This window comes from Octopus sinensis, linkage group LG23, assembly GCF_006345805.1.
Source record: "Octopus sinensis linkage group LG23, ASM634580v1, whole genome shotgun sequence".
NCBI classification, from domain to species: domain Eukaryota; kingdom Metazoa; phylum Mollusca; class Cephalopoda; order Octopoda; family Octopodidae; genus Octopus; species Octopus sinensis.
Genome location: NC_043019.1, coordinates 4,899,802 through 4,913,043, shown reverse-complemented (window position 1 = coordinate 4,913,043; position 13,242 = coordinate 4,899,802).

The window sequence follows — 13,242 nt, the reverse complement described above, 5'->3', positions numbered from 1 at the left end:
TGAAGTCGTTGTTCTAAAAGAACGCTGGTTTCCTTCACAACGCATTACGACGTTGATTTCTTTACACTCCCTTCCCCACAGCTTCACGAGGGAGGGAAGGGGGAGAAGCAAACAGGTGCAGCTGTGAGCGTGGACGCCAACTCCGCCGCCATCGACACACGATGCATTTTATGCATTAAAATGGAATAAAAAATGATGTTAAATTATTTTTAAAATCGTAGACTCATCGTTGACGCGCGCTAATAGTCAGACGGGCTCGATATGAATCATGACTATAAGATACCCGAATTTGGTTAAACTGCACCGCAAAATGTGGGAGGAGTTAGGAATCTAAATCGAAGGGGACAGACACTCACACAACTAGAGTTTTATATATATAGATATAGGCGCAGGAGTGGCTGTGTGATAAGTATCTTGCTTACTAATCACATAGTTCCGGGTTCAGTCCTACTGCGTGGCACATTGGGCAAGTGTCTTCTACTATAGCCTTAGACCGACCAAAGCCTTATGAGTGGATTTGGTTGACGGAAACTGAAAGAAGCCCGTCGTATGTATGTATATATATGTGTGTGTGTTTGTGTCTGTGCTTGCCCCCCCCCCAACATCGCTTGACAACCGATGGTGGTGTGTTTTCGTCCCCGTAACTTAGCGGTTCGGCAAAAGAGACCGATAGAATAAGTACTAGGCTTACAAAGAATAAGTCCTGGGTGTCGATTTGCTCGACTAAAGGCGGTGCTCCAGCATGGCCGCAGTCAAATGACTGAAACAAATAAAAGAGTCTGAATAAAATGTGTGTGTGGGATGTGTTACAATGGTAAAAGGGAAGTAACTTATGGAGCATTCGATTCCTTGTAGTCGGTAGTTGGAAGTATTGTTCGTTTCTGATTAAAGCACCTGTCCATTATAGTTTAATTGTTTCATGAACTGGTTTATTGCCAGCACAACACGGAAAGATTAGCCATGAGGCTCTTATTTCTAGTAATTTATCTAATGCAATGAATGCTGGGAAGACGACAACCTTAAAGATTTCAAGTGTTGAAGGTCAATACTTTTTAACCTTCTGCTACGGTTTACTCATTCGGATCTTTTCGGTTTGAACGGCAGTTTTTTCTAGCGGTGTCATATGAAATTGTCACCCATAATTATGACCCTAGTATCGATCTATTGCATTTCAATCTGTTTTAGGGTTAAGGGTTAGGGTTAGGGGTGGGGGAAAGGAATCTTTTTTTCTTCACAAATGTAAATAAACCCAATCTGTTTCTTAAACGAGGGACATATTCATACGGCACAGAATGTTGTTTTTTTTTACCTCAATAGACGTCATTGATTGGTTGAAATTGTCGAAATTGAAGAAAAATACAACAAATATCTTACAAACTATAGAATTTTCTCAATAAAGCCAAGAGAAAAAGATGTTTTATAAACACATTCTACCAGTATACGAAGTTTAAAAGTGTTTAGTTACGTAGAAATTATTTTAAAAAACAACCGTTCAAGTCGAAAAGATCCTATCATTTCAAATGATCATTCAGTTATCCGCTATAAACGTGTGGCCAGACAAGAGAGCATCGGTGTGCTAGAAATAGCAGCCATATGTAACTGACACCACTGCCACTTGGAAGGATATACTTTATTATGGCAATTCCTTATGATATTATCAGCTCAGAATAGTTGTCACGTTTAAAAAGACATTTGTTTTTCGGTATTTTTCGTCAGTTTATTATATCCTAAATTCTAAAACACATAATTCGTATTAAATTTATAATTTTTTTAATCCCTGTTTTTCAAACTTCTTGTTTGTGTATCATGCCATCGGAGTAGCTGTCAAACAATAACTCTGAGCACCTCTTCAAACTCCACCCATCTAACACCCGTGGACATATTTACAAAGTAAGAAAACAGCACAGCTCCCATGACTTCAGGAAACATTTTTTCACGCTGAGAGTTGCTGAAGCATGGAACAAACTGCCGGCATCGGTTGTTAGTTGTTGGAGCACTGCATCCTTCAAAACTTCCATGCTTCCTGAGATTCGCCAATACTACACTTGATTTTCTCCCCTCCATACACACGCAAGTGTGTATCTGACTCATACACTGTTCACTTTCCAGACATTTCTACATTACTGCATGTACTTTATATGCACTTTCTGACAAGTTGTGGTGCACCTGAGCACTGTATACAATAATTTCATTATTATTATTATTATTTTATGATTAAAATTCGCTACGTTCTGAGTTCAAATTCCGCCAAGGTCGACTTCGCCTTTCATCCTTTCAGGGTCGATTAAATAAGTACCTATTTCTTTACTACCCACAAGGGGCTAAACACAGAGAGGACAAACAAGGACAGACAAACGGATTAAGTCGATTACATCGACCCCAGTGCATAACTGGTACTTATTTAATCGACCCCGAAAGGATGAAAGGCAATGTCAACCTTGGCGGAATTTGAACTCAGAACGTAGCGGCAGACGAAATACTGCTAAGCATTTCACCCGGCGTGCTACCATTTCTGCCAGCTCGCCGCCTTATCGATTAAATAAGCACTGGGGTCGATATAATCGACTTAATCCCTTTGTTGGTCCTTGTTTGTCCCTTCTGTGTTTAGCCCCTTGTGGGTAGTAAAGAAATAGGTATTTCGTCTGTCTTCGTGTTCTGAGTTTGAATGCCGCTGGGGTCGACTTTGACTTTCTTGCATTTGGGGTCGATAAATTAAGTACCAGTAAAACACTTAGGTCGATGTAATCGACTTACCTCCTCCCCGCCAAATTTCGAACTTTGTGCTATAGTAGAAATGAATACTTGTTATACGTTAATTTCGATTCCGAAACCGGAATCGAAATTGAACCAATCCTATGACTGGCACCCTGCAGTTGCCAGGACCGCTGGACTGACTCCTGTGCAGGTGGCAAGTGAAGAAACACCATTCGACCCTGTGCTTGAGGAGATCCATTGAGTCAAGTACACCGACATCAAAATCAATGGAAACTGCAGTTGTGATCCTTGAGCCGGTGGCACGTAAAAAGCACCATCCGAATCATGGCCGATGCCAGTGCCGCCTCGACTGGCTTCCGAGCCGGTGGCACTTAAAATACACCAATCCGATCGTGGCCGTTGCCAGCCTCACCTGGCACCTGTGCAGGTGGCACGTAAAAAGCACCCACTACACTCACGGAGTGGTTGGTGTTAGGAAGGGCATCCAGCTGTAGAAACACTGCCAGATCAGACTGGAGCCTGGTGCAGCCTTCTGGCTTCCCAGATCCCCGGTCAAACTGTCCAGCCCATGCTAGCATGGAGAACGGACGTTAAACGATGATGATGATGACGTAAGGAAGGTGGTGAACTTAGCAGCTTTATGTTGTGAGTTCACATTCCACCAAGGTTGATTTTCAACCTTTTGGGGTCGATAAAATCTAGGGTTGATGTAATCGACTTAACTCCTTCTCCGAAATTGCAGGCTTTGTGCCAAAATCTGAAACCGATATTTGTTATAGACCAAGTGGTGAGCTGGCAAAACCATGAATGTGCAGGGCAAAATGTTTAGTTGCATTTTGTCCGTCTTTATGTTCTGAGTTCAAATTCCTCCAAGGTTGGCTTTGCCTTTTATCTTTTCAGGGTTGATAAAATAAGTACCAGTTGAGCGCTGGGGTTGATGTAATTGACCAAGCCACTTACCTAAAAGTGCTGGCCATGAAACCAATATTTGTTGTATATATGAAATGACCAGTCTTAAAAAAAAAGGAGAGAAAAAAACCGACACTGGCTTCTGTGCCGGTGACACCTAAAAAGCACCATCCGAACGTGGTCGATGCCAGCGCCACCTCGACTGGCTTCAGTGCCGGTGGCACATAAAAAGCACCATCCGAACGTGGCCGATGCCAGCGCCGCCTCGACTGGCTTCAGTGCCGGTGGCACGTAAAAAGCAGCATCCGAACGTGGCCGATGCCAGCGCCACCTTGGCTGGCTTCTGTGCCGGTGGCACATAAAAAGCACCATCCGAACATGGCACTTGCCCACGCCGCCTGACTGGCGTCCATGTCGGTGGTACGTAAAAAGCACCAACCGATCGTGGCCGTTGCCAGCCTCACCTGGCACCTGTGCCAGTGGCATGTAAAAAGCACCCACTACACTCACGGAGTGGTTGGCGTTAAGAAGGGCATCCAGCTGTAGAAACACTGCCAGATCAGACTGGAGCCTGGTGCAGCCCCTGGCTTCCCAGACCCCGGTCGAACCGTCCAACCCACGCTAGCGCAGAAAACAGACGCTAAACGATGATGATGATGATGATGATGATGAAATGACCATACTTAAAAAAAAAAAGAGAGAAAAAAACCCCCAATTCATAATGTTAAGTGATGATGGTGATTTTATTTTCAGAATTTAATATTTTCAAGTGTAACTAAAATTTGGTTCCCAACTGGACTGAATTCAGTTTATTTTTGCTGCTACTTTCTTGTAAAAGACTGTATGAAGTTGAGTTTTTTTGTTTTTTTGCGTATTATTTCCCTTTTCCCGTTTACTTGTTTCAGTCATTTGACTGTGGCCATGCTGGAGCACCGCCTTTTAATCGAGCAAATCGACCCCGGGACTTATTCTTTGTAAGCCTAGTACTTATTCTATCGGTCTCTTTTTTGCCGAACCGCTAAGTTACGGGGATGTAAACACACCAGCATCGGTTGTCAAGCGATGTTGGGGGGGGGGGACAAACACAGACACACAAGCACACACATACATATATATATGACAGGCTTCTTTCAGTTTCCGTCTACCAAATACACTCACAAGGCTTTGGTCGGCCTGAGGCTATAGTAGAAGACACTTACCCAAGGTGCCACGCAGTGGGACTGAACCCGGAACCATGTGGTTCGTAAGCAAGCTACTTACCACACAGCCACTCCTACGCCTATTTATGGAATTTACAGTAATGAGTGAGAGTTGATGTCCTTGCATGTAGAGGAGTCTAGGTTATGACCATTTGAACTCTTCACTAAGAATCTTGACTAGCAAAGGATGGTTGCCCCTGCATTTTCACTCTACTTGCTAGAAGTAGCAATAGAATCTCTTTGAAACCAAATCCTACCATTTCTGCAATTTCAACCAATCACTGACGTCTATTGAGGTAAAAAACATTCTGTGCCGTATGAATATGTCCCTCGTTTAAGAAACAGATTGGGTTTATTAACATTTCTGAAGAAAAAAAGATACCCTTCCCCTCACCCCTAACCTTAAAATAGATTGACATGCAATAGATCGATACTAGGGTCATAATTATGGGTGACAATTTCATATGACACCGCTATGGATGACAATTTCATGACACCTTTCGTTACTGCATTTATTTTGAGATGCTCAGTGTTTCTTTCAATTACTTTAAATATAACAAAGAATTTAGTAAAATAACTTAGTTATCATTCAGCTAGTGTTAGGAACATAAATTGTGACTAAGGTTTGGTGAAAGATTTTAATTCAAAACTTATGAAAACAAGACATTTGTACTACAGAGCCAGAGCTGGTTTCAACTGGGTTGGTATCAGAAGGGTTAAATATAACAAAGAATTTAGTAAAATAACTTAGTTATCATTGAGCTGGTGTTAGGAATATAAATTGTGATTAAGGTTTGGTGGAAGATTTTGATTCAAAACTTATGAAAACAAGACATTTGTACTCAGAGCCGGTTTCAGCTGAGTTGATAATGAAAGGGTTAAGTAATAGTTCAGAATACATTGTTTTTTGATTAACTGGGATGGTCACAGTTGGAAAACTATCACCATATGTCTACACAATAATGTTGAGAAGTAGCGAAACATCAACTATCACTTAAGAAATGCATGAGAATCATAGAATCATTTTTTTAAAGAAGTTTGTATCAAGGTGCAGGAGTGGCTGTGTGGTAAGTAGCTTGCTTACCAACCACATTGTTCCGGGTTCAGTTCCACTGTGTGGCACCTTGGGCAAGTGTCTTCTACTATAGCCCCAGAATTGAAATTTTTACCATTAAGACTATTCTGCAGAGACCTGAATAAGTGGAAATCCGAAGGAGCAATATCTGGTGAATATGGAGGGTGGGGTAACACATCCCAGCCGAGCTGCAGCAATTTTTGTCTGGTTCCCAAAGCATCAAGTGCCGAAAATTTCAATTCCTTGGATGATGTAAAAAGATACCTTGATGAATTCTTTGCCATGAAACCACCTCAATTCTGGGAAGAGGGTATTTTCAAGTTAAAGGAAAGATGAAGACACATTGTACAATAAAATGGTTCATATTTGGTTGATTAAAAAATGTAATGGCAAGTATTTATTGACCTTTTTCTTTCCTTTAAAAATCAGCACGAACTTTCCAGACAACCCGATAGTACTTCACTGTGTGAATAAGCATCCAGTGTCTTTGTATAACAAAATTCCTCAGTGAGAGTGGAGTGAGCCTTTTAGAAGATTTCTCTCTGCAACTCCATCAACTGGCATCAATTAGGGACACAGATTCAGTGGGTGTTTTCTCAAGAGCTGTCCCTCTCAAAAAAGCTCATAACCTAAACCATGTCTTTTCTACATTGTCTTACTCAAAACCCATTTAACAAAGCTGGGGTTCCGTGCAGCAAATCTCCATATTTGCAAATTAACAAATACTTTTTTTCCAAATAATCCAGAAGGAAACCTGCATGTATCTTACTGATGGGAGACAGGAACAAAGTAGTTCTTCCAAAAATTATGCATATAGGCACAGGAGTGACTGTGTGGTAAGTAGCTTGCTTACAAACCACATGGTTCTGGGTTCTGTCCCACTGCATGGCACCTTGGGAAAATGTCTTCTACTATAGGCTTGGGCCGACCAAAGCCTTGTGAGTGGATTTGGTAGATGGAAACTGAAAGAAGCCTGTCATATGTGTCTGTGTTTGTCACCCCAACATCGCTTGACAACCGATGCTGGTGTGTTTACGTCCCCGTAACTTAGCGGTTCGGCAAAAGAGACCGATAGAATAAGTACTGGGCTTACAAAGAATAAGTCCCGGGGTCGATTTGCTTGACTAAAGGCGGTGCTCCAGCATGGCCGCAGTCAAATGACTGAAACAAATAAAAGAGTAAAGAATATGTCTTTTCTACATTGTCTTACTCAAAACCCATTTAACAAAGCAGTACCTATATTTTAAACCGGTTGCTGTGCAAAGACATTACATGTCTATCGCATTTTTCTTCAAACAGTTATCTTCAACAAACGAATGGCTTGATGGTTTTATGAGATTGACTGCTAAATCTAGGAGGGTTGATTGTCTCAAATACAATTTTCTTCTTGAGCTGTTCATTTACAGATTTTCTAAAGGTAAGATGCTGCTACATAAGCAAGGTACATAACTCTCGTCAAATTGATTGAAAGTTTTGTACAATTTTAAACAAGACAGATTGGAGTGGATCTGATGTTTAAAATCTGCTGATGTTTAAAGACTTGCTTCATTTTTACATGAAGTATATTTTCCCAGAATTGAGGTGGTTTCATGGCAAAGAATTCATCAAGGTATCTTTTTACATCATCCAAGGAATTGAAATTTTTACCATTAAGACTATTCTGCAGAGACCTGAATAAGTGGAAATCCGAAGGAGCAATATCTGGTGAATATGGAGGGTGGGGTAACACATCCCAGCCGAGCTGCAGCAATTTTTGTCTGGTTCCCAAAGCATCAAGTGCCGAAAATGAACTTTCTTATCTTCCATTTTAAAGGGTTACAGAATTAACACAGGTTATAGGAACATAAACTTTCTTCCACGAAAAGATAACTTAAACTGTGCTCTAAATGGAGGTGTAGTCAAATCCTATTTTATGGACTCAACCATGTTTTAAAATAAGTCGAAAGGTAAGCTACTATAAATCAGCACGAACTTTCCGGACAACCCAATACTATTGGTGAATGGCTACGACTGAAGTTCACAACCAGTTGTATTCACATGGGTTAAGTTAAGAAAGAATTTGAGCTGAAGAATAATAAACCCATTAACAAGCCTTGCTCTCTGGGACTCCCTTGGTTACAATGATGAGGGTTCCAGTTGATCTGATTAACGGAACAGCCTGCTCATGAAATTAATGTGCAAGTGAGGAGGAGACCCCCCTCGGTCATGAATGACCATGGGATTGCACCTAGAAAGTTACCTTCCGAGGCACAAGTCAGGGCAAGATTGTTTATGGAAGATCAGCAGTCGCCCATGCATACCAGCCTCCCCTTTCCACACCACTGATAATATCCAAGGGAAAGGCAAAGGGGCCGATACAGCTTGGCACCAGTGACGTCGCAACCCATTTCTACAGCTGAGTGAACTGGAACAACGTGAAATAAAGTGTCTTGCTCAAGAACACAACATGCAGCCCGGTCCAGGATTCGAGCTCACAACCTCACGATCGTAAGCTTGACGCTCTAACCACTGAGCCATGCGCCTTTACACTTGACAGATACATATAGCCTTAATGGGTTGAGCACTTGACAGACACAGATAATGTAGTTCTGAGGTCGATTCAGCATGACAGAATATGACAAGGCTGGTCCCCTTTCAATTACTGGTACAACTAATTTTTGCCAACTGAATGGACAGGAGCAACATGAAATAAAGTACATTATTTACAATCGACGGATATTTGTCCTCATCTTCATCATCATCATTTAACGTCCACTCTCCATGCTAGCATGGGTTGGACGATTTGACTGAGGTCTGGCGAACCAGCCTCCAATCTGATCTGGCAGAGTTTCTACAGCTGGCTGCCCTTCCTAATGCCAACCACTCTGAGAGTTGTTAACACAAACATCCGTCCAATGTAAATAATGTACTTAATTCCTCATCTCTTAAATATAGAACTGTATTATCTAATCGATATGGAGCCGACATTAGACTTCAAACGAGACGTATAGAGAGACTCCATCAAAAACTAGCTCGTCTTTCAAACCATCTGACTTTCCTGTGTAGATGTAGAGACTGAAAGCTAATCCCACCTGGCTTGAATAGAATGACATCGGTTCATTCACATAAAATTAGAAGAGTAGCAGAAAGGGCAGGACATGCCCTCGGCCGTGAGAGGATCCATTGAGTTAACAACAAACAAGATGAGGACAAATATCCGTTGAATGTAAATAATGTACATAATTCCTCATCTCTTAAATATAGAACTGAATGAAATAAAGCGTCTTGCTCAAGGACACAAGGTACCACTTAATATCCCTAACCACTAAGCCATGCGCCTGCAATTATGTATTTATTGTTAGTGGTTACACTACAGAATGCTAACAATTTCCTTCAACCCTTTTGTTTCTATAATACTGCTGAAATGCTCTGCTTTTGTTTCAATTAATTTTGAAAATAATGAAAGATTTAGCCAAGTAATTTTGTCATTATTAACCTGGTGCAAAGTTGCCAAGCTGGTAGAATCGTTAGCACACCGGGTGAAATGCTTAGCGGAATTTCGTCTGCTGCTACGTTCCGAGTTCAACTTTGCCTTTCATCCTTTCGGGGTCGATTAAATAAGTACCTATTTCTTTATTACCCACAAGGGGCTAAACACAGAGGGGACAAACAAGTGGATTAAGTCGATTATATTGACCCCAGTGCGCAACAGGTACTTAATTTATCGACCCCGAAAGGATGAAAGGCAAAGTCAATAAGAATCGTTAGCACAGTGGGCAAAATGCTTTGTGGCATTTTGTCTTTCAGCACATTCGGAGTTCAGCCTTTGGGGGGGAGGGGGGGCTGATAAAATAAGTACCAGTTATGCACTGGAGTTGATGTAATCGGCTATCTCCTTCCTCACAAATTTCAGGCCTTTAGTAGAAAACATTATTAACCTGATGTTTGGAACATGAAATTATGATGGAAGGTTTTAATTTCACCAACTTTAAAGCAAGAAGTTTTTATCACAGAACAAGGAGCGGTCTTATGTGGGTTGGTATTAAAAAAGTTAAAGCAGTATTCTCAACCATTTCTTTACCCATGGACCCCTTTTATTCTTATTTTACTCAAATGGATCCTCATAATCATTCGAGGTTTTAAAAAATACAGGGATCTTTTCGGTTTGACCGGCAGTTTTTTCTAGAGGTATCATATGAAATTGTCACCCATAATTATGACCCTAATATCGATCTATTGCATTTCAATCTGTTTTAGGGTTAGGGTTAGGGGGAAGGGTATCTTCATTTCTTCAGAAATGTAAATAAACCCAATCTGTTTCTCAAACAAGGGACATATTCATATGACACAATGTTTTTTTACCTCAATAGACGTCAGTCAGTGATTGGTTGAAATTGAAGAAAAAAACAAATATCTTACAAACTATAGAATTGCCTCAATAAAGCCAAGAGAAAAAGATGTTTTATAAACACATTCTACTAGTATACGAATTTTAAAACTTTTTAGTTACCTAGAAATTATGTTAAAAACTGCCGTTCAAACCGAAAAGATCCAAAAATCCTATTATATTTTTATAATTAAATAATTTTAGGAATTGTATAAATTGAAATCAAATTCGATGACTGGCATCCACTGCTAGTGGAGCGCTAAGAGCACCATCCGAATGTGATCGTTGCCAGAGTGGCTAACTGGCTTCCGTGAAATTATGACTACAGGTTTAGGAAACAAGCTCCTTAACCCTTTCATTACCAACCTGGTTGAAACTGGCTCTGGCTCTGAGTACAAATGTCTTGTTTTCATAAAGTTTTGAATTAAAATCTTCCACCAAACCTTAATCACAATTTATGTTCCTAACACCAGCTTAATGATAACTAAGTTATTTTACTAAATTCTTTGTTATAGTTAAAGTAATTGAAAGAAACACAGAGCATCTCAAAATAAATACAGTAACGAAAGGGTGAATAAGTCATAGCAGCAGTATTCGTTTCAGTTGCCCATGCTCAGAGTCTAAATCTTACAGAAGTTAAACTTTGCCTTTCAAGGTTGATAAAGGGTGGAAGATTGGTGGAATGGTCAACATATTATATGTTACACCTTGTAAATATCTGGTGACTCTTTTGTGTATTTTGAGTTCCTGGGTGGCAGAATTAGTTCCCCTGTCAGGTTGAGCATCATCACTTCCTTCTTGGGTGCTGTTGCAAGCATTTAGGCCGGGTCTCCAATGAGGATAACTTACTCCCACTTTCCTTGAAACTCTGACAAAATACTAAAAAAAAAAAAAAAAAAGTCCCTTATGATGCTAAGGTTAATTTTACCGTTTATCCTTCCGGATTTGATAAGGAATCAGTCATGTACAGAAGTTCATGTAAACAAGTGTTGATCCCTGTTTGTGGAGGAAACCTGTAGACGAGGTGGTGAAATATGATCTATGGTTGTTGAGTCTCATGGAAGTGATGACAAGTGACTAAGATTTCTGGTGTGTGGAGGCACATGGCCTGGTGGTTAGAGCAGCGGACTTGCGGTTGAGGGATCGCGGGTTCGAATCTCAGACCGGGCGATATGTGTGTTTATGAGCGAAACACCTAAGTTCCATGCGGCTCCGGCAGAAGGTAATGGCAAAACTTCTGCTGATTGTTTTGCCACAACTTTCTCTCTCACTCTTTCCTCCTGCATCTTGCAGCTCACCTGCGACGGACCGGCGTCCTGTCCAGGTGGGGAACCTATACACCAAGGAAACCGGCCCTTATGAGCCAGGCATAGCTCGAGAAGGAACAAAGAAAAGAGAAGAAAGATTTCTGGTGATTTGCAGAGCTTAACAGACATCAGGCTAAGTAAAATTGTGGTTGTGGCCAGTGCCAGTGCCACACAAAGGAGTACACATGCCATTGGCATACAAAGGGCATCTAGTACACTCTATAAAGAGGTTGGCGTTAGGGAGGGCATCCAGCCATAGAGACCAAACTGAAACATGACTGGAGCCTTGCAAAGCTCTCCAGCTGACCACCTCTGGTCAAACCGTCCAACTCATGCCAGCATGGAAAACGGATACTCTCTTTACTCTTTCACTTGTTTCAGTCATTTAACTGCGGCCATGCTGGAGCACCGCCTTTAGTCGAGCAAATCGACCCCGGGACTTATTCTTTGTAAGCCCAGTACTTATTCTATCGGACTCTTTTGCCGAACCGCTAAGTGATGGGGACGTAAACACACCAGCATCGGTTGTCCAGCAATGCTAGGGAACAAACACAGACACACAAACATATACACGACAGGCTTCTTTGAGTTTCCATCTACCAAATCCACTCACAAGGCATTGGTCAGCCCGAGGCTATAGAAGAAGACACTTGCCAAAGATGCCACGCAGTGGGACTGAACCCGGAACCATGTGGTTGGTAAGCAAGCTACTTACCACACAGCCACTCCTGCGCCTACTTGAACAGAATATCTTTAATAATTTTACTGCAGACAGTATATCTACACAAGTAAGCACCCTCTGTTTATCCTTGTTGATCATCCTTTTGTATCTTATTTAGCAACACACCTCATGAGTTGCCAGCCAGCTGGAGCATACATCTATTCTGAATATAGCTTAAATATAACAACATGAGTGGCTGTGTGGTAAGTAGCTTCTACTATAGCCTCGGGCCGACCAAAGCCCTGTGAGAGGATTTGGTAGACGGAAACTGAAAGAAGCCCGTCGTATATATGTATATATATATGTGTGTGTGTGTGTCTGTGTTTGTCCCCCTAGCATTGCTTGACAACCAATGCTGGTGTGTTTATGTCCCCGTTACTTAGCAGTTCAGCAAAAGAGACCAATAGAATAAGTACTGGGCTTACAAAAGAATAAGTCCCGGGGTCGAGTTGCTCGATTGAAGGCGGTACTCCAGCATGGCCGCAGTCAAATGACTGAAACAAGTAAAAAGAGTAAAAAAAGAGTATATCTTGCATATGAAGAGACAGAACGATGCAATGCCTGGCATACAAGAAGGTACAACCTTCTTGTATGCCAGGCAGTGAGCTACTGCAAACTAAATTTTAGGCAACAAACGTCCTAAAATTGTTTAAAATGCATACTAACAAGTTCATATCTTGTATTCCACAAAAAAAACAAAGAGTGTGTTTTGACTGATATGGCAATTTACTCAATAAAGGCATGAAGAAAACTAATATAAGGAAATCTTTATATATAAAAGTAAGGTTGTGTGTCTGTCTCCTACGATTTAGATTCCTAACTACTCTACCATTTTGCGGTGCAGTTTAACCAAAACCGGGTATCTTATAGTCATGATTCATATCGAGCCCTTCTGGGTATTAGCGCGCGTCTACGATGAGTCTACGATTTAAAAAAAAAATTTACCATCA